The sequence below is a fragment of the Pseudophryne corroboree genome, chromosome 3 (genome assembly GCF_028390025.1).
Source record: "Pseudophryne corroboree isolate aPseCor3 chromosome 3, aPseCor3.hap2, whole genome shotgun sequence".
Taxonomy (NCBI): Eukaryota; Metazoa; Chordata; class Amphibia; order Anura; family Myobatrachidae; genus Pseudophryne; species Pseudophryne corroboree.
Genome location: NC_086446.1, coordinates 469,547,491 through 469,574,466, shown reverse-complemented (window position 1 = coordinate 469,574,466; position 26,976 = coordinate 469,547,491). Strand labels below are relative to the sequence as shown.

The window sequence follows — 26,976 nt, the reverse complement described above, 5'->3', positions numbered from 1 at the left end:
AGAAGTGTCTATTTGCAATTCTGCTAATCTTTCGTTCGCAATTTTGATAAGCTAAGATTCACTCCCAGTAGGCGGCGGCTTAGCGTGTGCAAAGCTGCTAAAAGCAGCTTGCGAGCGAACAACTCGGAATGACCCCCCATGTGCACTGCAGGTGTGGCAGATATAACATTTGCAGAAAGATTTAGATTTGGTGGGTTACAGTATATTGTTTCTGTGCAGGGTAAATACTGGCTGCTTTATTTTTAAACTGCAATTTAGATTTCAGTTTGAACACGCCCCACCCAAATCTAAATCTCTCTGCACGTGTTATATCTGTCCCCCCTGCAATGCACATGGGGGGGTCATTCTGACCCGTCGCTCACTGCTTTTTATCGCAGCTGAGCGAATGGGTCCCCACTGCGCATGCGTCTGCGCCGTAGTGCGTCGGCGCACTCCAGACGGCCAAAGGCCGTAGCAGGGCTGTGATCGCCTCTGCCTGATTGACAGGCAGAGGCGATCGATAGGCTGGAGGGGGCGGAACGGCGGCGTTTGCCCGTTTCGTGGGTGCGGTCCGGCCAACGCAGGCGTGGCTGGACCGTGCGGGGGGCAGGCTGCAGCGGCTGCGTGACGTCACACGCAGCCGCTGCGGGCCAGGGAGCGATGAGTTGCTCCCGGCCAGCACGCTAAAGCTGCGTTTGTCGGGAGCTACTCTTGAAGCGCAAAGGCATCGCCGCTGTGCGATGCTTTCGCACTTCTGCAGGGGGTGCCAGCACTGTCATGTAGGGCGGACTAGCCCTGTGCTGGGCGTCCCCCCGTATGTCAGTGTGAATGATCGTAGCACAGCTACGATCATCTCGGAATGACCCCTTTGGTTTTGTCCAACTGCTAACAAGTTTGCTGCTGCGATCAACTCTGAATTAGGCCCTTTGGTGGTCATTCCGAGTTGATCGCAGCAAGCAACTTTTTGCTGCTGCTGCGATCAACTAGTCCACGCCTATGGGGGAGTGTATTTTAGCTTAGCAGGGCTGCGATCGCTTGTGCAGCCCTGCTAAGCTAAAAAAATTTCATGCAGAACAAGACTAGCCCTGGACATACTTACCCTGTGCGACGATCTCAGCGATGCTGGGGCCGGCTTTGACGTCAGACATCCGCCCTCCGTTCTCCTGGACACGACTGCGTTTTCTTCACCACTCCCCGAAAACGGCAGGCAACGGTCTGGTGACGCCCAGGAACGCCTTCTTTCTGTCAATCTTCTCGCGGTTGGCTCTGCGACTGCTTTCTTCGTTAGCCGCAATGTAACCCTGCGACCCCTGTTGCCGGGCAATGACGCGCGTGCGCGGTGCAGCCTCTGCGCATGCGCATTCCTGATCCGTTTGCACCGCAGCGACAAACCGCTGCATGCGAACGGGTCAGAATGCCCCCATAGTACGATGGGGGTATAGATGGGGTCCAAAGGAGCCGGTGCACTTAAAAAAATGTCAAACATGGTGTGCTGGCTCCTCCCCTCTATGCCCTTCCCCACAGCTTAGTTTAGAAAAATGTGCCCTCAGGAGAGGATGCACACTCTGGAGCTCCAGAGGATTTTTCTTCAGCTTATTTTTAATGTTAATTATTTTCAGGTAGGCTGTTGGGCAACAGCCTACCTGCACCGGGGGACGCTGGGGGGGGGGGGGCGACACCGGCCTCCTGGAGGTGCTGAGTCGGATCCCGCTGACAGGGCAACTGTCCTGAGGGTCAGTGCACCGCAGGCATTGTGCTCTCACGCACACACCCGCAGCACGTCGCACACCCCCAGCACAGAGCCTGAAGACAGAAGAGTGGTGAGTGTTGCGGTCCGCTAGTGGGTTCCCCCCGGTTCTTGTTACAGCGCGGATGCTGGGCAGGCATGCGGACTCCCTCTGGGGTGATCCCATAGCCCCTCTGCGTGGACTGGCAGCTGTAGTGTAAGTAGTTCCTGAGACCGCTTTTTACACAAAATTGGGGACTTTGCCAGTATATATACAAGTAGCTCCAGCGCCATTACAAGGGATGAATCTACCTCAGGGCGGGACCAGCGGCTTCCTGCTGCCATTTCCAGAACTCTAAGTGCTGCAGCAGGACAGCCAGTTCCTCCGGAGGACACTCCATGGCCAGACACCGGTACAGGGGTGTAGTTAAGGGGGAGAGCCCTCTGTGGGACACTTGCATTAGGCTCCTCACACACTATACATACAAATTGCCTCTCTTCTAACTTCTGCATTGTTAGTGTGCTGGTCCCTCCTCTCTGAGTCTCTCCACACATACTAGGCTGGGCAGGCTTGCTTGTACCTGTGTCTCTGTGTATGTGTGTGTAATGGTCAACATAAGTCATGTGTAATATTTGTCACACCAGGCTTTCTCTCTCCACTGCAGATTCTCTCATGTGTGAGCAATGCAGTCAGCCTTCATAGGATAGTGGCGCTTCTGGGGGTGAATTACAGGAACCAACTTGGCTGAGTTCTATTAAACTATGATGGCTGACATGTCTAATGAATTGACTACTGCTAGGCAAGAAAGGCAGCAGTTACAACAATCTATGGCTGCTCTGACTAAAGATAGGACAGAAGGCAGACGTGTATCTCCTCTATCTAATCCATTACCCCCAAAAAGAGGGTTACCTGACATCCTCTCTGAATCTGAGGAGGAGGTGCCAGAGGTGGAAGAGGGGGAGGAGCTGGAAGCTACTACTGAGGTGGATGATTCCTCTCCTGCGCAAGGTGTAAAGTCACTTATACTGGCTATAAGGGATGTTTTCTGCACAGAAAAAGGCGCTGATCACATTTTCTGATTCAAAGGAACTGGATGATCTGTTCAGGGAGCCATGGGCAACTCCTGACAAGAAATTCCAGGTGTCAAAGAAATGGGTTGCCATCTTTCTTTTTGCTCACGAGGTGCAGAAGGTCTGGGAAACTCTCCCTGCTGTTGATGCTGTGAGGATACGGATTCTCTGATCACTCAGGTAAACAGTTTAGTAAAGTGGCAAATGCCCTTTATTGTAAATATACACACACAGTACACTAAAACAGTAACTATTACATGCCAGGATGGTATCTTACTTACTAAGTCCCCACAGTAGTTTAGAATTACAGTCTCCTGATGTCACATGCCCGTAGTAGTTCTGTGTCCCCTGGTCTGGGATACCAGCTCACACAGTGCCCTTTTCCACTGATGGCACCGCAATGCCTAGTCTGTGTCTCCACTACAGAGGTACATCCACTCTCTCTGTCCTTCTGTGTAGATCTCACCCTCAGTGCACGTCCAGTAGCCTCTTGAAACCAGCAGATCCCAACGATGCTTCTAGGCCTCAGCACACTGGCAGCACTCTCTTACCAGTAGCTTTCAGAAGCCAAACACATCACTCCTCTCAGGCCAGGAACTTCCATGCACTCTCTGTTTCAATAGCCTCTGTTATCCTCAAACCTTTGTCTGTCCTACCATAAGGCGACACCTTCCGGCTCTGTATTGGGTGGGTTACATTAAAGGGGCTGACTACAGAACACTTTCAGATAGACCTACTTTAACATGCCCAGGCATGTCCTCTAGCACACAATAGATGCTAAATGAACCTTAATTAATTTGATTGTGTAGCCTGGAATCCATTGTGTGGGGAAGAATGAGGGGGGTGTATGGACTGACATCTGAGACTGGCTGTATCTCCAACAGCAAACAAACAGGTTATCAAAGCAGTCACATGGGGGGGCACTACATTATTTTACACACTATAATACAATAACCAGTACATTCATATATATACATCTTCATATGCATTCTGTACAAAACATCAGGCTAGACATATTATTCCCTGATAAACACAAACACATATAACAGAGGGATAATGTTTCACGAAAATATGTGATGTCCAGTTCTATTGGGAATCCAGGCAGCATGCTGTATAGGTGATAACCAAGTTCTGTCCTGTCTCTTTACACTAACGCACTGAATCCAGAAACAGGCTGGCAAAAAGTACTCCTCAAGAGCCAGCTGTGGCTGCATCCGTTACAAACCTCCCCTACTTTTTCCAGCCGCTGCGATTCAGTGACAAGAGTAACTCATTTGGGATGGGCAGACATCACATCTGGACCGCCTGGGTCAAACAAGTGTGGGCTTTCATTTCCATCTGGCGGTGGAGGATCTGGGCTCAGCAGTTCACAGTTTTTAAGACCCCCTCCAATATCCCAGGCACTGTGTTTAAACAGCCTGATTGGTGGTGGGTAACCCCTATCATCAGAGATGCTTCCCTCACCACCCTCCTTTTTGGGTGACAACACTCCCTTTATCTTTGGTGCATCAGAGAGGAGAGTGATCTGCATCAACAAAATCTGGTCTCTGGGGTCCTCACTCTCCCTCCCCAACACTATATTCCCTGGGAACTCCACCTCCATCACCTCTGGTGCATCTGGACAGTGGCTTGCCTCCCCCTCCCCCATTTTGAGTGACGTTACTCCCTCTACTTCTGAGGTATCACAGGGTAGCACAATCTGCATCACCAGCCTTGCATCAGAAAACCTGGCAGGGATAGTCAGTGGCTGAGGCTCTTCTTCTGCACTTAACCACTGGGATGAATTTGGCTGCAGGGGAGCAGTGAGTATCTGTAATTCTTCTCCACGTGCTCCCCCCTCAAAAGCCTCTACCCCCTCCCTTGGGTCTGAAATGTCTTCTACGCCCTCAATTGATAATTTCTGGGCCTCCCCTAGCATAGCAAACTGGACAGCTGGTTCAGGTGCCACTGGCAGACTAGACCTCACCTGCAGCAGTGAATGCTCGGCCCTTATCAGCTCCTTGGTACCCATGACACCAACATCTTCTTGGAACTGGCATTCATTCACCATTTCTTCATTTTCCACCTCTGAAAATGGGAAGGCATAGTGCATCTCCTCCTGGGGTATCTGAATGACAGACCCCACTTCCTTCTCATTTTCAGTAGCCTCCCCCAGTATAGCACATGGGACAGCTAAAAGCCCAGCAGATACACAACTCATCCGTTCCTCGGAATTTCCTGGTATAGGGTAGTGCAGGGTAGCATTCACTGCACTTACCTGCTCCGTATGACCCAGACACCACTGTCTCCTGGGGTAGTCCAGCACGACCTGCTCACGCCATCTCAGTGTGGATTCCATCAGCCGACTGCTCGAGCTATCCATCCTCTGACCCAGTCGCTGGCTCTGCGAATCTCCTCTGTATGAAACTTCAGAAGCCATGTTGCGTTGCTGGCACCTGCCCTGGGGCTCATCCTGATGGGACAGGGCAGTCTGTAGAATGGTGGCTGCTGGTGCAAGAGTCCGCACTATAGGACTGTTGTCTGGTAATTCCAGCACCTCCTTTATTACCCGCATCCGATCCTCGGGTGTCGCGCCATCTCCCAGTGCTTCTAGACGGGCCTGTAATACCTCCGGTGTCTTTTCAAACTTTTCTCCAACCTTCCCCTCTCCAAGGGCTTTCAGACGGGGTTGTACTAACCCTCGGGATCCCACCTCCGATCCTCCGCTCTTCCTGCGGTTACTGGCATCGAATGTCCCGGCTGTAGGTCTCAACCACTCCGTCACTTGTTCCTCCTCATCAGACTCCTCAGAATCCTCCTCCTCATCACAAGGGTGTTCTTGATCCCATTTCAGCAATTTCGCAATTAGGGATTCCTTTCCATCTGTTGCGGTCACCTTAATACCTCGTGCTCGACAGACCATATGCAGGAATCTCTTGTTGAGGTTTATGTACACTTCTGTTTCTGCCTCCATGCTGCTGACTTTCCAAACGTGCCACCAACTTTTCAGCAAGATACCTGGCTACTGTGTGCCAAACTGTTTACAAGGCTCTTAGGTGTACTCTGCCGACACCTCTCGCAGCCTTACCCAGGGTAAACTGGGATTGAGTGACCCCACTGCTTGCCACCAATTGTGAGGATACGGATTCTCTGATCACTCAGGTAAACAGTTTAGTAAAGTGGCAAATGCCCTTTATTGTAAATATACACACACAGTACACTAAAACAGTAACTATTACATGCCAGGATGGTATCTTACTTACTAAGTCCCCACAGTAGTTTAGAATTACAGTCTCCTGATGTCACATGCCCGTAGTAGTTCTGTGTCCCCTGGTCTGGGATACCAGCTCACACAGTGCCCTTTTCCACTGATGGCACCGCAATGCCTAGTCGGTGTTTCCACTACAGAGGTACATCCACTCTCTCTGTCCTTCTGTGTAGATCTCACCCTCAGTGCACGTCCAGTAGCCTCTTGAAACCAGCAGATCCCAACGATGCTTCTAGGCCTCAGCACACTGGCAGCACTCTCTTACCAGTAGCTTTCAGAAGCCAAACACATCACTCCTCTCAGGCCAGGAACTTCCATGCACTCTCTGTTTCAATAGCCTCTGTTATCCTCAAACCTTTGTCTGTCCTACCATAAGGCGACACCTTCTGGCTCTGTATTGGGTGGTGACAATGCTAAATTCCTTTGTCGTATAAACAACCCTTAATGAAGTCTAAGAACACTATACGCTGTTCACTTAAGAAGTACCGGAAGGGTACGCTAGTTGCGTAACGATCGCTCAGCCGTAGGCGAGACGCTCAAGCGTCACGTTCGCTCACGGCCCAGTGATCACAGGACAGCACGTTGTTGGCTATGACTAGAGTAATGATTCGCTATGGCGTAGCGGACGCTCGTGACCACGAGGAGATCACCAGCGGCGCAGACGCTCACAACGCTATACCTTTATGTCTAAACGTTATACCAATGAAATGCACAGAATACCTTAATGTGAATACAGGGTGTAAGTGCAACCTTGTGTAACCTGACTAACTACAAAGCTGCTTGAGCGTCTCCGACGCTCAAGTGAACACTTAACACTATAGGAAATACACAGATACTGGTTTAGGGTCCAAAGCCTATTAACTGTATTATAACTATTATACTTGCAAAAAGAATCACAGTACAAATGATACACTACAATATAACAGAGACTTCCTAACCAAATAACTATACAAGAAATACAATACAATACTATGCTGATCTAATACAGTACAATACTAGTCAATGGGAGATACGAGAGAAAGAGAAGGGAGAGAGACGGAGAGAGAGAGAGATTGGCTCACAGTAAGACAATATGATTACGGAGAGAAAACTTACGCACAAGGGGAAACGATCGCATGCGCCTGGACATCCAGCACCCGATTTTCAGCAATGAGAACCGTTGAAGAGTGAGAGCTGGATGTGGTCGGCCTGCCTATTTATGCCCCACACACAATGCAATCCAATGGTCCCTACAATCTTGTCGTCCATTGGACACAGGAATCCGGCTTCGCATCATAACAAAAGGTCATAGGTTGATTCATACAGGTGGGCTGTGACGATTTCCAACAGCTCAGGTGGGTGGGAAACTGGGTTTCCCGCCGCATACCTGAGTATGTGTAAATAATAGAAATGGACATAAACTTTTTATGTCCATAACTATCCGCACGAGCGATTAATACGCTCCAAACCAACACCGGAATATTGGTAATTAAATACTCTTCCGATGGGTACCAAACACTGCTATATGATTCCTGTTAGACCCTTCGTACCATACAAAGAGGGATTCCTCCGTTCAGGGACGTTTTATGTTAACTAAACTTTCAGAAATCATTAAAGGGATCATGATCTATAAACTACATTAATTATGAAAATGTGTAACGAATGAGTCGCACGCTACGACTACATAAACTCTACCGTAAATACGCATACCGTGCGCCCGCGGGTGCACGTTATTGCGGGTATGCGCCTTCACGGGAGAGCGTACGCATGCGCAGCGCGGACCAGTGTGCGGTGCAAATATGGCAACGTGCATAGAGATATTTTTCTGACTTTGACAGTCCACCCTTTGGCAGTCAATAATAACTGCCACCTTCTAAAACATTTCAAAAGGAGAAAAATATATGTCAGGGGTTAATTCATTTCCATGGTTGGGTAGGGGAGAAGAGTGGAGTAGGTGTGAAGAGGGTATGACCTAGTGAGAAAACAGAAGCATGTGTGTATGAGTCCATGTTTGGAGGGTCATGTATCATCGTGCCGTACGTGTGGTAAATCAAGCTTCGAAGTATTGCGAAGTATACATTTGAATTCCTTCTTATCCTGTGGTACAGGTCTGTGGATGGGCTGTCAAACTTTACCGAGCTCTTTTCGGATTTTTTTTTGAACAAAATGGGGAGCACATTTTAGTTGATGATACATGAATGGGGGAATATGTGATTGTTGATATCTGTGCCTGTATTCCCTATACTATGTGTGTTATTACCTGAGGGTTGTAGAGATGAAAATGAAGAACACTTATGGAAAATGCAATGATATTCTATGTCAGGTAAATGTACATCTGTCGTCGAAGTTTTGTTCGGTATCAGTTGAAAGTCGTCTTCTTTGCGCTGTTTTGCTCCTTAGGCATGAGCAACAAGCTTTGTCAGTGCCATCAGATTTACAAAGAATGTTGGGCTAGCGTGAGTTTAAAAATACTAGGGAAACTGGGGATCCATGGCAAAGTTCATCAAGTGTCCATTTCTCAAGTGGTCAAAACTCTTTCTTTGGTCCATCCGTTGTCTGTATAGCGTCTCGTCAACTTCCTCGTCCAAGGGGGTCTTGTTATCTTGGAGAAAAGCAGAAAAACAGGTGAAAGAAACGGACCGTATAATCGCATTTTCATCACATCCTGGTTTCTATCATTGGGTCATAAATCAGATCCAGGTTAATTACGGTTTCCTCACTCCTCAAGCTCATCACTTTTGTACTTTGTTTGCACCTCATTAAAGCCTGCCCGCATCTAAATATCAATCCAATGGATATAACAACACCCAAGATACATAGTAGAAACTTTCCAACATCCATTATGACTCCTTGAGCCCAGTCTCCTAAACCGGAGAACCAATTTCGCGGGTTCAACCATGACACCCAACCAGTCAGCTCATTACCTACAGCAGCAAGGGTGAGATTGTGTTTTCGACGAAATTCCCACTTTAATTGCAGAATATCGTCCATCTTTTGGTCTATGACCTCTACCGGATCCTCGGTGCTATTTGTGATATACGTGCAACACTTTATGCCGTACTGTGTTGCCAATGTAACACAATATCCGCCTGTTACTGCTGTAAGATAATTAAGAACCATCCTATGCTGAACTAGTTCTGTTTTATAAGCTTGAAGTTCTCTTCCAGTGTATCTGAATGTGTCATCATACATTTCAGTGATATTATCTAACAAATTGGCGAGTGCGGAAATGTATCTATAATTCATCACTCCTCGAGCGGTGCGAGTGAAATCTAACGCTACCAGAACCTGAATCCCGGTGGATTCATGGATAAGATCAGAGGCCGGATGCTCTAACCTTTCTGACAGTTGTCTTTTAACTCGGTGCTCGTAATGGGTGTGAGTATAAGGAGCTTGGGCACCACGGTGTATGTCCTTCATTTTGTCATGTGTAACAGTCATCACTTCAGGCAATACTTTTCCAATATAACACAATCCTTCAGAGTTTGGGGCCAGCCACTTGTACGCCTTTCTCCCGCATATGAAATATGCATCATCGGGGAGAACATATGGGACGGAGAAGGACATTACCATGTTACACACCTTCCAGGTGAACTCTCCTGACCCTAATTCTTCCATCTGCTTAATGCACGTATCAGTTTGTACGATATGTGCACAGTATCCTGGTGATACCTCTCCAACTCTAGTAATCCTATTTCCTAAGGTATATCGATACCGGAAAGATTTTCCTCTACTGGCTATGTGGCGTACAAGCTCTGTATCTGTAGGCATTCTATCTGCTCTATGCGAAAAGGTCATGGTAAGGTTGCTCCATGACACTTCCCAATTTCCCGGCTTACGGGGATTGGAGATATTAAAACATAAGAGGGACCTATCCACATGGTATTGGTGGAGCTTCAAACTAGGAGGGCTGGAGATGTTAAACCTCCGGTCCACCGGTCTCCCACCACTTAGCTCAAGTACCTCCCCTAACGTTAAAGGAAATGGTACTAGCCCTGATTTGCTATGACCCTGAGGTACTTGAGAGCATACCCAACAATCTGTTTGGTTTAATACGTTACCCACTAAGGAGTGATAGTCACTCAATGGATGCCGGTCCATATGGATATTAAAACTGGATTGGCATTTCTTTATGCATCCATCTTCAATCAAATTGTCACAAAGCCTACAGATACAGTTTTCTTCAGCTAACAATCCATCACAATTTCTTCTATCGGATCGTTTTCTGATACTCGCCTTTGCTTGTTGGTTAGGTTGATCTTGGAAAACTACGCCTCCATCATCATAATCGGAACCCATTCCAGAACCTCTCTCGACCTCTATGGTACTCTCGCCGGAACAGACTGGTCTGGTCAACATCATGGTCAACAGGAAAATCCGGATCACAGTCTCTTGGGGCAAGTCCATCTTTGAGGAGGAAATGGAGAAGTATGAGAAGGGGGAAAAAGATATTTCAAGGGAGAGGGGATGGGAAGTGGAGAAAAACAATAAAAGGGATTGGGGAGTCGACAACTGCTTTCGGTCTTCAAGGCTCAGGTGCCGCCTCAGTCCTCCTGGAACAGACACTCCAGTGATACAACCTCTACCGTCTGTTCCTTATCACGGGACTTCTCTGGATCAGCAACCTTCTTGCAGTGGGATGAATGGACCCAAGTCTCTCTCTCAGCAACCTTCAATGCTGTGGTGCTAGTCAATAAGACCTGGTATGGTCCTTCCCATCTATCAATAAGACAACCTGAGCGTAGAAAATTTCGTATCATTACATAATCCCCAGGTTCAATGTCATGACAATTACTATCTGGTAAATCAGGAATCACCAACTTCAGATTATCATTTTGATTCCTCAACTGCTTACTCATGTTAATCAAGTATTTTACAGTTACTTCATTGTTACATTTCAAATCATCCTGAGGGTTAATCATGACATGCGGTTGTCGACCAAACAGAATTTCAAAAGGAGACAGATTAAGAGGGGACCTGGGAGTGGTTCTGATGCTATACAAAACAATGGGTAAAGCTTCTGGCCACGTCAATCCTGTCTCTGCCATTACTTTACTCAATTTATTTTTAATAGTGCTGTTCACTCTTTCGACCTTCGCGCTCGCCTGTGGACGGTACGGAGTGTGCAGCTTGCTATCAATACCCATCAACTTACACATTCCTTGAAAGACATCACCTGTAAAATGGGTACCCCTATCACTTTCGATTATCCTAGGGATACCGTATCTACATACAAATTCCTGCACAATTTTCTTAGCTGTAAACATAGCGGTATTTGTAGCTGCTGGAAATGCTTCGACCCAATTTGAGAAAACATCTATACAGACAAGTACATATTTCAAATTTCGACATGGGGGTAATTGAATGAAGTCAATTTGTATTACCTGGAAAGGGCCGCCGGCAGGTGGGATATGGGATGGTTCTGTAGGTATTGCCTTTCCAATATTCTTTCTCAGACAGGTAAGGCATGACATTGCTCTTTTGCTCGCATGAGAGGAGAATCCTGGGGCGCACCAGTATGCTCTTACCAATTTGCACATCCCCTCCTTGCCTAGATGAGTCAGCCCGTGAGCTGCTTCAGCCAGACATGGAAGGTATGCCCTGGGGGCCACTGGTTTACCATGTCCATCCGTCCAGAGCCCTGAGGACTCCTGGCCATATCCCTTTGCCTTCCAGACTGCTCTTTCCTGTGTGGAACACAAATTCTGCATCTCACACAACTTCTGTGTGTTGATGGTATTAAATACCATCAGTTGTGTGGTGTCTGTCTGTATGGGGGTAGCAGCTGCAAGCTTTGCGGCTTCGTCTGCTCGGCTGTTACCAAGGGATACTGGGTCTTGACTATATGTATGTGCTTTACATTTGATAACAGCCACTCTGTCGGGTTCCTGTATCGCTGTTAGAAGCCTTTTTATATATGCTGCATGCGCTATCGGTGTACCAGCTGCCGTCATGAAATTTCTGAGGCGCCATAGGGCTCCGAAATCGTGTACTACCCCGAAGGCGTATCTAGAATCGGTGTAGATATTGGCTGACTTACCCTTAGCCAATTCACATGCTCTGGTTAGGGCGACCAGTTCAGCAACTTGGGCTGAGTGAGGTGGGCCTAGCGGTTCCGCTTCTATGGTGTCTTGGTCATCTACGACTGCGTATCCAGTACACAAGTCTCCCGAGTCTGACTGTCTATGACAACTACCGTCAGTGTAGAACGTGAGTTCTGCATCTTCCAGTGGATTGTCACTGATGTCAGGCCTTGCGGTAAAATTTTGGGTCAAATGTTCCATACAATCATGTGTATCTTCCTTTGCATTAAATCCTCCTTCCCCATCACTCTCACCTTCCACCCTTTGTGTCTGACCAGGCACACCTGGGAGAAATGTTGCAGGATTTAATGCGCTGCATCTCCTTATGGTGATGTTTACTGGGGCCATTAATGCCAATTCCCATCTTGTAAACCTTGCAGATGAGACGTGTCTGGTTTGGGCAGAATTCAATAAGGCAGATACCGCATGCGGTGTATGGATTGTGAGGTTGTGGCCTAGCACGACATCTTCGCTTTTTGTCACTAGCAATGCTATCGCCGCAACGCTACGCAAGCATGTGGGGAGGGATCGCGCTACTGTGTCTAGCTGAGCGCTGTAGTATGCGACTGGCCTGCTGGCGTCACCGTGTTTTTGGGTTAGTACACCTGCTGCGCACCCAGCACTTTCTGTTCCGTATAGTTCAAAGGGTTTCCCATAATCTGGCATACCTAGTGCTGGCGCCTGCGTTAGGCACTGTTTAAGTCTCTCAAATGCTGTTTCGGATTCGTCTGTATGCGAAATCCGATCAGGTTTGTTTGAAGAGACCATTTCCTGCAAAGGTAACGCCAATATGGAAAACCCTGGGATCCAATTACGGCAATACCCACACATTCCTAAAAACGTCCTGATCTGTTGCTGGGTTTGTGGCAGTGTCATGTCTCTAATGGCTTGGATTCTATCAGCGGTCAGGTGTCTCAGTCCTTGTGTTAGACAGTGTCCCAAATATTTTACCTTAGTTTGGCATAATTGCAACTTGTCTTTGGAAACCTTGTGTCCTGTGTCTGAAAGATGAAACAGGAGCTGTTTCGTATCCTTCAGGGATGCCTCCAATGAATCAGAACACAGTAGTAGATCATCCACGTACTGTATCAACACTGATCCACTCTCCGGTTGGAAAGACTGTAAACAATCATGCAAAGCCTGAGAAAATATACTTGGACTATCTATGAAACCTTGGGGTAACCGAGTCCACGTGTATTGGACTCCTCTGTATGTGAATGCAAATAGATATTGGCTGTCAGGGTGCAGAGGTACCGAAAAGAATGCGGAGCAGAGGTCAATAACAGTGAAAAATTTGGCAGTGGGAGGAATTTGCATTAGGATGACAGCTGGATTAGGCACTACGGGGAACTGACTCTCCACTATTTTGTTAATCCCCCTTAGATCCTGCACTAGCCTGTAACCCCTCCCCCCACTCTTTTTAACAGGGAAGATGGGACTATTTGCTGTGCTGGACGTTCTTACTAGAATGCCCTGTTGTAGCAAGCGCTCTATTACTGGGAAAACTCCTAACTCCACCTCTGGCTTCAGAGGATACTGTGGGATTTTTGGAGCTATCCTACCATCTTTTACTTGTACAACTACTGGAGCTACGTTTGCCATTAATCCAGTGTCCTGTCCATCTTTTGTCCAAAGTGACTCTGGTATCTGAGATGTCATCTCTTCTACTTGGGATGGATTCCTATTTGTCATAATGGTATGTGACATTAATTTTGATGGGGAGTCTAACATGTCTCGCACTTCCTGAGCGTGATTCTCAGGAATGTCCAAGAATACACCTTCAGGAGTACAATAAATGACGCACCCCATTTTACATAGTAGGTCTCTACCCAGGAGATTGGTTGGTGCAGATGCAGCCAGCAAAAAGGAATGCTTGGTATGCAAAGGCCCTATTGTAATCTCGGCTGGTTTGCTAACAGGGTAGTGCTGGACTACTCCTGTTACTCCCATGGCTGGAACTGTCCTACCAGTGGTTCTCATGCCCACTGTCGAATTTATCACTGACTTGGCCGCCCCTGTGTCTACAAGAAAGTTTAAAGTTTTACCAGCTACATTTATTGCAATCTCTGGTTCACTTCCAAGACTGGCAATCAATTTAACTGGCTGCAGATTACAGGTATGGCCACACCCCTATTGGGTATGCTGACCTCCCTGAATCCCGCTGGCAGCAACTACTTGTGAGGGAGTTAGTTGGGAACTATCAGAGGCATGCCAGTCTCTGTTCGGGGGATATCTTTTTGTTTCCCCTGTATGTGGCTCAAAACTCCGCCTCTGTGGACCCTGCTCCCAATGTCGTGTGTCATGTCGTTGTCTAGGGGGTTGAAAAGATCTTTGTACACTCTTTGTTCTACAGTCTCGTGCATAGTGTCCCTGTCTGTTACAAGAAAAACATGTTATTACACTTGCCTTACCCACAGGATTCGGTGGTACATACGCAGGCTGCCTTGTGGTCAGCGCCTGTATACTTACTGACATCAACTTATCACTTTGTGACTCCCTGTGCCTAGTGATGTTTCTGTCGTGATCAATAGCAGCCTCTCTCAATGTGGACACTGACAGACCTCGCCAACATGGTTGCGTGGTCTGAACCCTAGTCTTTAATGTTTCCTTTAAACCATCCATCAGTACAGATACTGCTACGTCTTGATGGTTTGGGTTGGTCTTAATGTCTTCTATTCCAGTGTACTTTGCCATTTCTAATAGTGCCCGGTGGAAATATTCTGCTGCCGTTTCGGACTCTTTTTGTCTAATGGAGAATATCTTGTTCCATTTAACAACGGCTGGGAAATACTCCTTTAGCTGTAAATTTATCCTTTTTACATTATCCTTGTTGTACACGTCTGTAAGCGGTACATCTTTATCTAGTCCACAATCAGCTAAGAATTGAACTGAGTCGACATTGGAAGGTAAACAAGCTCTCAGCAGTATCTGCCAATCCTTGTTGTTGGGTTCTACAGTGTTACCTAGATCCCTGATGTATTTTTGGCTAGCAACTAAGTCTTTCCTGGGGTCAGGAAATTCGGACACTATTGTTCTTAATTCCATTCGGGAAAATGGAGTGTACATGGCAATGTTCCTTATGGGAGTGGCTCCAGACACATCTGTTTTTCCATTGGGAACTGCTATTACCCTTACAGGAGCAATTCTAACAGCCTCATTCTGCGTTGATTCTACAACTTGTGGTACAATTGTTTCAGTGTAGTGCATGGTGCCGTACTTACCCGATGACACGACCTCACCTATCCCTCCGCTAGGGGCTTTTGCTAATCTCGTGGGTGTTGCTGTGCCTACTGTGGTCTCTGCTATGGTGGCCGCAAGAGAGAGAGCTGAAATTGTTGCTGAATCGTCTTCTTGATCACATTCCTGAGGAAAGTTCAAAACAGGGTACAACTTGCACGGGTTAATAATTGCATGAGTTACTTGGTTACCATCATTTACATTTACAGGGTTACTAAGTGTTTGTGTTTTACAACCCAGTGCGTTTCTCTCCGCAATCAACTTCTCTCCTGCTATATATGGTGGTGGCGGGGCTGTGGCTATCAGTTTCCTTACTGCCCCAGATCCCGCCGCCAGAGCCAAACCTCTCTGTATCTCACCTTCCTGGTGCCATAACTGTAAATAATCATGATGCTGAATTCGTCTCTTTGTTGATTTTATGAGACATATCCTCCTCCTTAAATTTTGTAACACTTCTGGACTGAAGCTACCTATTCTTGGGAATTTGTCCCTGTCTTGTACAGTCATTCTCTCCCATTCATCACATAAAACCTCTGTGTGACTTCCGTATTTTTCACACATGATGTATCTTGCCGACCCGACTGGTCGGTTCTCTGAATCAACCCGAACCGAGGTTGATCGCCCCCTACCTGAACAATTGGCCCCCATAATCTGCAGGTGTTGCTTACTACTCCTTTGATCTTTATATCACGGTCTTCAGCGAACCCTTACAGCAAACCAAATTATTCAGAATAGGCCGGCGGTGGCGGTTTACCGAGTACCCCACTCACTCGCCCACCTCGACCAATACGACCTGATCACACCGACGTGGTGCTGGCGTACTCGATACAGGGCCCTACCAAAAGAACCTTCGGTTTACTGGAACATATGAGGGTTACCCGCAGGACACTTACTCTTTCCAGTAAAGGTGGGGTTGTTAGATAGTTCCTGAGTGACCAGCGAACTTCCCTTAAAAATAAAAAATTACACAAATCACGTCAGAATGTACAAATAGCGTTTGTGACCACTTTACTCTAATGGTATTAGGTCAGATTACTAACTACTGCACACAATTACGTGCGGTACAATCGTTCAGTACATAAGCACTACCTGTTATGTACTGAGAGATCAGTGGAATCGATGTTTCCGGCCGCGATTCCTTCAGCAAGAGCTTATGGCCTATATGGGTTCTGCACCAACCCCCGGGGTTGTGCCTCTTGTATGTTTATATAGCGGACCTACTTGTACCTTATGACCTCCTGGTCTTGTTACCTTGTGACCTCCTGGTCTTGTTACCTTGTAGTCCGCTATACTCTACTTGCTCAAATATTATTCAACCAAGGATGCCTCCTTAGCCACCGTATATGTCACTTACACGTGTGTCCTACCAGATTTCTATTGGTTCAACCTCTAAGTTGTATAACTTGTATACAAAAACACACTCACTCAACACATGTACACTTTTGCTTCCACTCCTATTTCTGCGCAGAAATTTTTCTTCAGCCCAGCGGTGTTACCAATTAGGAGCAGGATCTGTTAAACTAAATTTCAGTTTTTTTTTCTCCCAAAAATAGATTTGCGTTATTTACCGCGTCGCGTTATCTACCGCTGTGCGTTACTTATCGCCTTTGCGCTAACTATCGCTTTGTGCTAATTCACCTTTTTCGTGACTTTGAGCTACGTGGGCGTAACCGGACGCTACGTTGCGTAATGTACGCTGCGTGCGTCTGCCTTTGGATTGCGTACGCAAGTCTTTTGTTAGGGACACGTGTACGCAAAACAAAGATCCACCGTAACACAATTTCTACTTTTATCAATGTAAATGATCCCTGATCATCTACCGCACACCACACTGACTGCCTTGTCTCCCAGACAAGCCGTGTGTTGGTCTATACTTTAACTATTACCTCTACTATGAAATAACAGCAAATCTCTTTTAGCACTTTCTATCAACTATAAAAATTGGCAACAGGAATAGTGATATACGAAATTTGAAAAAGAAATGCAGATATATGTATGCGTGCGTGTATACGCAAGACAGAAGAGAAATAAAAGTTTTAAAAGACACAAGCGTTTTGTTCTTACTTCCGGTTCCCGGATTCCTTCAGCACTCTTTATCTAAGCGAAGCAGACGCTTATCCCGTCAGCACTGGGAGACAACCTCCCACCCTTTGCTGGGGGATAATGTCTGCTGATCTACCTAGTGCAGATATGAGAAGGATAGGACGAGTCCCCAATTGACAATGCTAAATTCCTTTGTCGTATAAACAACCCTTAATGAAGTCTAAGAACACTATACGCTGTTCACTTAAGAAGTACCGGAAGGGTACGCTAGTTGCGTAACGATCGCTCAGCCGTAGGCGAGACGCTCAAGCGTCACGTTCGCTCACGGCCCAGTGATCACAGGACAGCACGTTGTTGGCTATGACTAGAGTAATGATTCGCTATGGCGTAGCGGACGCTCGTGACCACGAGGAGATCACCAGCGGCGCAGACGCTCACAACGCTATACCTTTATGTCTAAACGTTATACCAATGAAATGCACAGAATACCTTAATGTGAATACAGGGTGTAAGTGCAACCTTGTGTAACCTGACTAACTACAAAGCTGCTTGAGCGTCTCCGACGCTCAAGTGAACACTTAACACTATAGGAAATACACAGATACTGGTTTAGGGTCCAAAGCCTATTAACTGTATTATAACTATTATACTTGCAAAAAGAATCACAGTACAAATGATACACTACAATATAACAGAGACTTCCTAACCAAATAACTATACAAGAAATACAATACAATACTATGCTGATCTAATACAGTACAATACTAGTCAATGGGAGATACGAGAGAAAGAGAAGGGAGAGAGACGGAGAGAGAGAGAGATTGGCTCACAGTAAGACAATATGATTACGGAGAGAAAACTTACGCACAAGGGGAAACGATCGCATGCGCCTGGACATCCAGCACCCGATTTTCAGCAATGAGAACCGTTGAAGAGTGAGAGCTGGATGTGGTCGGCCTGCCTATTTATGCCCCACACACAATGCAATCCAATGGTCCCTACAATCTTGTCGTCCATTGGACACAGGAATCCGGCTTCGCATCATAACAAAAGGTCATAGGTTGATTCATACAGGTGGGCTGTGACGATTTCCAACAGCTCAGGTGGGTGGGAAACTGGGTTTCCCGCCGCATACCTGAGTATGTGTAAATAATAGAAATGGACATAAACTTTTTATGTCCATAACTATCCGCACGAGCGATTAATGCGCTCCAAACCAACACCGGAATATTGGTAATTAAATACTCTTCCGATGGGTACCAAACACTGCTATATGATTCCTGTTAGACCCTTCGTACCATACAAAGAGGGATTCCTCCGTTCAGGGACGTTTTATGTTAACTAAACTTTCAGAAATCATTAAAGGGATCATGATCTATAAACTACATTAATTATGAAAATGTGTAACGAATGAGTCGCACGCTACGACTACATAAACTCTACCGTAAATACGCATACCGTGCGCCCGCGGGTGCACGTTATTGCGGGTATGCGCCTTCACGGGAGAGCGTACGCATGCGCAGCGCGGACCAGTGTGCGGTGCAAATATGGCAACGTGCATAGAGATATTTTTCTGACTTTGACAGTGGGTTACATTAAAGGGGCTGACTACAGAACACTTTCAGATAGACCTACTTTAACATGCCCAGGCATGTCCTCTAGCACACAATAGATGCTAAATGAATGCTAAATGATGCTTAATTAATTTGATTGTGTAGCCTGGAATCCATTGTGTGGGGAAGAATGAGGGGGGTGTATGGACTGACATCTGAGACTGGCTGTATCTCCAACAGCAAACAAACAGGTTATCAAAGCAGTCACATGGGGGGGGGGGGGGGCACTACATTAATTTACACACTATAATACAATAACCAGTACATTCATATATATACATCTTCATATGCATTCTGTACAAAACATCAGGCTAGACATATTATTCCCTGATAAACACAAACACATATAACAGAGGGATAATGTTTCACAAAAATATGTGATGTCCAGTTCTATTGGGAATCCAGGCAGCATGCTGTATAGGTGATAACCAAGTTCTGTCCTGTCTCTTTACACTAACGCACTGAATCCAGAAACAGGCTGGCAAAAAGTACTCCTCAAGAGCCAGCTGCGGCTGCATCCGTTACAGATGCTTCAGTATCAAGCCTGTCTAAAAAGACAGTTCTACCAGTTCCAGGGGCTACTGCCTTAAAGGAACCTGCGTACAGGAAAATAGAGATAACTTTAAAATCTATTTATGTTGCAGCATGGGCATCCCAAAGGCCTGTTATTGCAGGTTGTTGGGTGACTCATGCCATACATACTTGGGCTGGTAACCTTCAGGAGGGCCTCACTGGGGATTAGTCCCTGGCTGAAATGGTGACGCTAGTTCAGCATATCCAGGAAACTGCCCATTTCCTTTATGATACAATCAAGGGAATTTGCATTATAAATACCTGTACCTCTACCATGGCAGTTTCTGCACGCAGGACGTTGTGGCTACGCCAGTGGGTGGCGGACACAGAGTCTAAGTGGAGTGTGGAAGCCTTGCCCTTCACATCAGTTTGGCTGTTTGGAGGTGAGTTAGACACTTGGATTTCAAAGGCTACTGCAGGAAAGTCCACGTACCTCCCCTCTGCAGCTCTACCGGCTAGACATTCTTACACTGGACCTTCACTGCAGTACCTTTCAGACAGCGCGCTTTAAGAGTAAGGCCAGGGGTGCCTCAAATGCGGCACAAGGCTCCAGAGGTAAATCGCATAAGCCTGCCACCACGGGGTCTCAGGACAAGGGCGTCAGCTCTGTCTCCTCAAAATCCTCAGCATGACGGGGTCCCTCCACTCCTGGTGGATCTCAGGGTGGAAACTCGTCTGAGATTCTTCAGTCTCATTTGAAACAGCTCCTGCCAGGATGCCTGGGTAAAAGACCTGATCTCCCTGGGCTACAAACTGGAGTTTAAAAGTTCTCCGCCTCACAGGTTTTTCAAATCTGGAATACCAACTTCAGAAAACATGCGCCTCACACTACAGGAGGCCATTGTCTCTTCCACAATGGGCGAAGGATATTATTCCAGACTTTTTATGGTACCAAAACCGGATGGTTTAGCGAGGCCTATTTTGAACCTCAAATCGTTAAAACCATATCTGCGGGTTTTCCGTTTCAAAATGGAGTCTCTGAGAGCAGTGATCTCAGGTCTGGAGGAGGGGAAGTTCTTGGTCTCTCTGAACATAAAGGACGCGTACCTTCATATTCCGATATGGCCACCTCATCAGGCCTACCTCAGGTTTTCTCTGCTGGAGGAACACTACCAGTTCCAGGTGCTGCCCTTCGGCCTATCTATGGCCCCAGGGGTCTTCACCAAAGTGGTGGCGGAAATGATGTTCCAACTCAGGATTCAGGGTGTGAACATTGTCCCCTACCTGGATGATCTGCTGATAAAAGCAGATCAAAGGAACTACTGCTGGACAGTATCTGCTGCACGACATCCCTGTTGTCACACCATGGATGGATTTTGAACTTTAAAAAATCCCACCTCGAGCGACCCAGTGTCTCCAGTTCCTCGGAATGATCCTGGACATGCTGGCTCAGAAGGTCTTCCTTCTGGTGGACAAGGCAAAGGCACTTCAGGAGTTGCTTTGGGTGGTTCTGCAGCTGAACCGGGTCTCAGTACTTCTTTGCACCCGTCTGGTGGGAAAGATGGTGGCCTCCTTCGAAGCCATTTAATTCAGCAGATTCCATGCGAGGACATTCCAACTAGATCTCCTGGAGAAATGGTAGGGTTCGCATCTGCAGATGCACCAGGTCATACGTCTCTCACTGCAGGCCAAGATTTCTCTCCTGTGGTGGTTGCAACCCTTCAACCTCTTGGAGGGGCAGTGCTTCGGGATCCAGGATTGGATTCACTTGACCACGGACGCGAGCCTTCGGGGCTGGGGAGCTGTCACTCAAGGGGCACAGTTTCAGGGCAAGTGGTCAAGTCACGAAGCCTGCCTTCCTATAAACATACTGGAACTCAGAGCAATATACAATGCTCTGCTGCAGGCGTCTCATCTGTTTTAAGGTCAGGCAATTCAGGTCCAGTCGGACAACACCACAGCTGTGGCATAAGTCAATCAACAGGGAGGAACAAAAAAGCAGGGCCTGCATGCGGGAGGTTTCTCTGGGTGAAAAAGAATGCAAGGGCAGTCTCAGCCATCTTCATTCCGGGAGTGGACAACTGGAAGGCAGACTTTCTCAGTCGTCACGACCTACACCCAGGAGAGTGGGGTCTCCATCTGCAGGTATTTCGACTGATAACAGATCTGTCCGCAGATTGAGCTGATGGCCTCTCGACTCAACAACAGGCTTCAGTGCTATTGTTCCAGGGCGAAGGACTCTCTGGCAGCGGCAGTGGATGCACTAACAATACCATGGGTTTACCAGCTGGTGTACCTGTTTCCTCCAATTCCGTTGCTCCCAAAGGGTTCTAAAAAGAATCAGAAGAGAGGGAGTTCAGGCAATACTCTTTGCCCCCGACTGGCATCGAAGGGTTTGGTACGTGGATTTTCTGCCCATGGCAATAGAAGACCCCTGGCCCCTGCCACTAAGGAAGGATCTTCTTCAGCAAGGGCCATTCATCTACCCTGACTTACGGCAACTTTGTTTAATGGCATGGAGGTTGAGTGGAAACTTCTAGCTGAGAAGGGAATTTTGGGTAAGGTTATTACCACCATGATTCAAGCCAGCAAGGCTGTCACGTCGAAGCATTACCATCTTATCTGGAAACGATATGTCTCCTGGTGGAAGGGCCGAAAATATCCAACTGCAGATTTCAACCTGGGGCACTTTCTGCGTTTCTTACAGGCTGGTGTGGATATGGGCCTAAAGTTGGTCTCCATAAAGGTTCAGATCTCGACCTTGTCCATTTTCTTTCAGAAGAAATTGGCTGCTTTGCCTGAAGTCCAGATGTTCCTGCAGGGTGTCCATTACATCCAGCCTCCTTTTGTGCCACCCACAGCACCTTGGGATCTAAACATGGTTTTAGCCTTTCTACAGTCCTCTTGGTTTGAACCTCTAATGTCGGTGGAGGACAAGTACCTTACATGAAAGACGGTTATGCTCTTACTGTAGCTTTGGTTTCCACTAGACGCATTTCAGAACTTGGCGCTTTGTCCTGTAGAAGTCCCTACATGGTCTTTCATGAGGACAGAGTGGAACTCAGGACTCAACAGCAGTTCCTGCCTAAGGTGGTTTCTGCATTCCACCGAAATCAGCCTATTGTGGTTCCGGCAGCTTTGGCCACTTCCTCAATTCCTGAGTCCTTGGATGTGGTGCAAGCCCTGAAGCTTTATGTCAAGAGGACCGCTGCTGTCTGAAAATCAGATTCCCTCTTTGTGCTGTATGATGCTCACAAGAAGGGTCGTACTGCTTCAAAGCAGTCGATTGCCCATTGGATTAGGCGTACTATTCAACAGGCCTACGCTTCAGCGGCCTTGCCTATTCCTCGGTCTATCAAGGCCCACTCTACCAGATCTGTGGGTTCTTCCTGGGCATCTGCCCATGGTGTCTCGGGCCGGTGCCGGGCCATTACCTGGTCAGGGACAAACACGTTTGTCAAGTTCTACAGGTTTGATACCCTGGCTACAGAGGATGTCCAATTTGTCATACGGTGCTGCAGGCATCTCAGCATGTTCCCACCCCTTCTGTGAGCTTTGGGACATCCCCATTGTACTAAGTGTCCCCAGTATCCCATATGGATGATAGAGAAAAGAGGATTGTAATTACCTACCGGTAAATCCTTTTCTCATAGTCCATAAGGGATATTGGGCGCCCGCCTCAGTGCTTCGACTTTTCCTGCAAGTTATTGTTCTTGTGTGAAGTTGTTTACAGCAGCTGTTGCTGTTTCTAGTTTCACTGGCTGTTGCTAGCATGGAGGAGGGGGTCCGGAGCCACCACGGGTGGGGGAGGGGCGGGTGCGGGGGTGCTGCGGGTGGGGAAGGGGTGCGGAGCCACTGCAGGTGGTGGAGGGGGTGTGTGGGAGTGCCGCAGAAGGGGCCTGGAGGTACTGTGAGTGGGGGAGGGGCAGGTAATGCTTCTCCTCCTGGAAGCAGCTAAGCTGCTGTCTTCCCTTTGGCAGTGGCTCTCCCGGAGACTCGCACAGCAGCCAAGTAGCCAGCCACTATTGTTAGCGCTGGTGTTCCAACGCGCCGCATTACAGGGAAGAAGATGCACTCAATAAACTACAGCTCCCAGCAACCCTTAGCGCCGGAATCCTTTGGCGCTAAGGGCTGCTGGGAGCTTTCGTTTATTTAGTGCATCTACTTCCCTGTAATGCGGTGCGTTGGGACACCAGCGCTAACAATAGCGACTGGCTGACAGAACTGAATCAATGTAAAAGGTGAGAGTGCAGTCAGGGCCGGTGCTAGGGTGTTCGGCGCCCCCCTGCAAACTATAAATTTGCGCCCTCCCATAATCCTTTGGCGCGCGCCAAAATGTAGCACAATCTTATTTATCCTATACGTAATGCCCCACCCGTAGTAGCGTCCTTATACGTAATGCCCCCCGAGTAGTATTAGCGTCCTTATACATAATGCCTCCCCAGTAGTAGTAGCGTCCTTATACGTAATGCCTCCCCAGTAGTAGTAGCGTTCTTATACGTAGTGCACTCCAAGTAGTAGTAGCGTCCTTATACGTAATGCCTCCCCCAGTAGTAGTAGCGTCCTTACACGTAATGGCCCCCCCAGTAGTAGTAACATCCTTATACATAATGCCCCCCAGTAGTAGTAGCGTCCTTACATGTAACGCCCGCCAGTAGTAGTAGCATTATACGTAATGCCCCCCCTGTAGTAGCATCCTTATACGTAATTCCCCCCCCTGTAGTAGTAGCGTCCTTATACGTAATGCCCCCCCAGTAGTAGTAGCGTCCTTACACATAATGGCCCCCCCAGTAGTAGTAGCGTCCTTACATGTGATGCCCCCCCAGTAGTAGTAGAGTCGTTATACGTAATGCCTCCCTCAGTAGTAGTAGCGTCATTATATGTAATGCCCCCCTGTAGTGGCGTCCTTATACGTAATGCCCCCCCTGTAGTGGCGTCCTTATACGTAATGCCCCCCCCCAGTACTAGTAGCGTCATTATATGTAATGCCCCCCTGTAGTGGCGTCCTTATACGTAATGCCCCCCCAGTAGTAGTAGCGTCATTATATGTTATGCCCCCCCAGTAGTAGTAGCGTCATTATATGTAATGCCCCCCTGTAGTGGCGTCCTTATACGTAATGCCCCCCCAGTAGTAGTAGCGTCATTATATGTTATGCCCCCCCAGTAGTAGTAGCGTCATTATATGTAATGCACCCCCCCAGTAGTAGCGTCCATAAAGCGTGTGCGCACACACACAATTCACACACATAGACACACACATACACACCCACCATATATATACACACACACACACACACACAAACACACACACACATTTCTCTGTCACCCTCCACTTAACTAAGCCACTGTCTCCCTCAGTACAGCACTGCAGCAGCCTGGTACGTGTAGCTCCGCCCCTTCTGTCCCGTTTAGCTCCGCCCATTCCGGTCCGTGTAGCTCCGCCCCCTCCTTTGATATGTACCGAGCCACTGACACATAGAGGAGGAGGGGGAGGGGGGGGGGGAGGGGGGGTAGGGGCTTTTCATGCTGCCAGCGCCGCACAGCAGCTTGCAGTAGCAGCAGCAGGGGGGTCAGGACGGCGCAGCAGGGAAGGGATGCAGAGCAGTGTGAGCGCCTCTCCCTCCCAGCGCCTCCCTGCACTGCATCCCTTCGCTGAGCGGGTAGCGCCGGGCCTGAGTGCAGTGTTAGTGACACTGCACTCCCACTGCACTGCACAGCACTCTCACCTTTTACATTGATTCAGCGTCCAGACATTACCCTACGCGATATCACCCACTCTATCCGTTACTTTAGCCATCTTGGGGCTTCCAGGCCGGCAGGCCAGGTGCTGTGCTGCAGAGTCAGGGCCTCTGGGGATCTGGGCGCGGCTGTGGTGGGGAGGCACTTCTGTGACATCACGCGCAGAGTAGGCTCCGGGCTCAGAGATTATGCAGCGCAGGGAGGGCTATGAAAGCCTTCCGCTGCACCACTTTCATACACATCTGTGCGGGTGGCTGCAGCAGCTTTTGTTCCACCTGCACCGCGGTTTGGGAGTGGGGATTGTTGATGCTGGAGGGGGCAGGCGGACTGGCAGCAGGACATAGGACGCTGCAGTAAAAGTATTTTTCCCCCCTAGCTACAGCGCAGAGACTTGCTGTAGATGCAGTGGCATACCCTCCAACTGTACCTTTTTGGCAGGTACCGTACCTTTTTTTATGGTCTGTACCAATTTTTGGCTCTCCAAACTTCCATTGAAAGTACAGGAAAAGGGGCGTGGCCACATCACTTAACCCGTGGCTACGCCCCCCTTTTCGAATTTGTAGCGATTTTTCTGTGTAAATTGTTGGAGGGTATGTTGCTGCAGATGCAGTGGGCCTATTTTGGGGTGTGGACCTGGAGCTGCAGCTCCATCAGCCCCATTGTTAATCCTGCTTTGGCAACACACAGCAGCCAAAGGGCAGAGCCTCCCATTGGATGTAACCTGTGTGGGAGGGTGTCCAATCAGCTGTGGACTGGGTGTGATAGACCTGCTGCTAACCCAATGAGTGTTCCTAGCCACGCCCAGCGTTATACACACAGACACAGAGTCACAGATCTGGGCTATTATATAGGAGATAACACTATTGTATACTGGAACAGAAAGACAGCGAGTTATAAATGCAAGCTTAAACAGTGCACACCTCAACCAACAACAATGTATTGAGGGTGGATAGTGTCACCTAGAGTGGGTGGGGAGGGTACACTTCACTTAGGGCCGGGCTTGTGGAGGGGCTCAAGCCCGGTCAGTTGCTGAGCACTGCTGAGGGAAGACAACTGACCCTCTTTGCAGCTCACGGGTAGCCTGGGTATGATGCTAAGGTGGATGTTGTCCCACTTTGCAGCGCTGCTGAAGGAAACAAATGCGATGCTTGATGCCCCCTGTACATAATATTATTTCACTGGGCTACACCTCTCTGGATTTGGCCATGTTCTCTCTACCTGGTCTGAGGCCAACTTTTGACGGCCCTCAGGGCGCAGATCGCCTGAGTGCTTTTATAACCAAACAAGTATCTAACTTGACCTTCCAACAATAAAAAAAAACCCTCCTGGGCAGGTGGTATAAGGGTAAGGGTGATAAATCATTTCTAGGTGGCATAATGAAGGTAAGTGCAACTAAACAAACTAATGGCACCCGAGGCCGCTGATTTGTCAGTTTTTCCCACCTTAAGGTATAAACCAACCATTAACAATAAAGTGTTGGAGGATGGGAAACCCTTAGGAAGAAAGAAGTCTAAAGAGCCCCATACACTAGAACGATAATGCCCGATTTCATCCGATTTCGGGCATTCGGTCCGATATATCGGGTGAAATCGGGCATTTTGGAGGTGTCTCTGATCCGATCCGATGTGCGTTCCCATGAGCATCGGATCGGATCCTCCAGATTGAACGTGCTGCACTCGTGATATGTCGGACCCCGCAGGCATGGCTGGGATCGCCCAATATACATCGTATGCAAAAGGACAGCGT

General features: G+C 47.9%; 1 protein-coding gene across 1 annotated transcript in view; it reads left to right on the top strand.

Annotated features, from left to right (window-relative positions):
- GLP2R (glucagon like peptide 2 receptor) overlaps positions 1-26,976 on the top strand; it is a 310,415-nt gene that overhangs the window by 251,272 nt on the left and 32,167 nt on the right. The gene's annotated exons all lie outside the window — the stretch shown is intronic.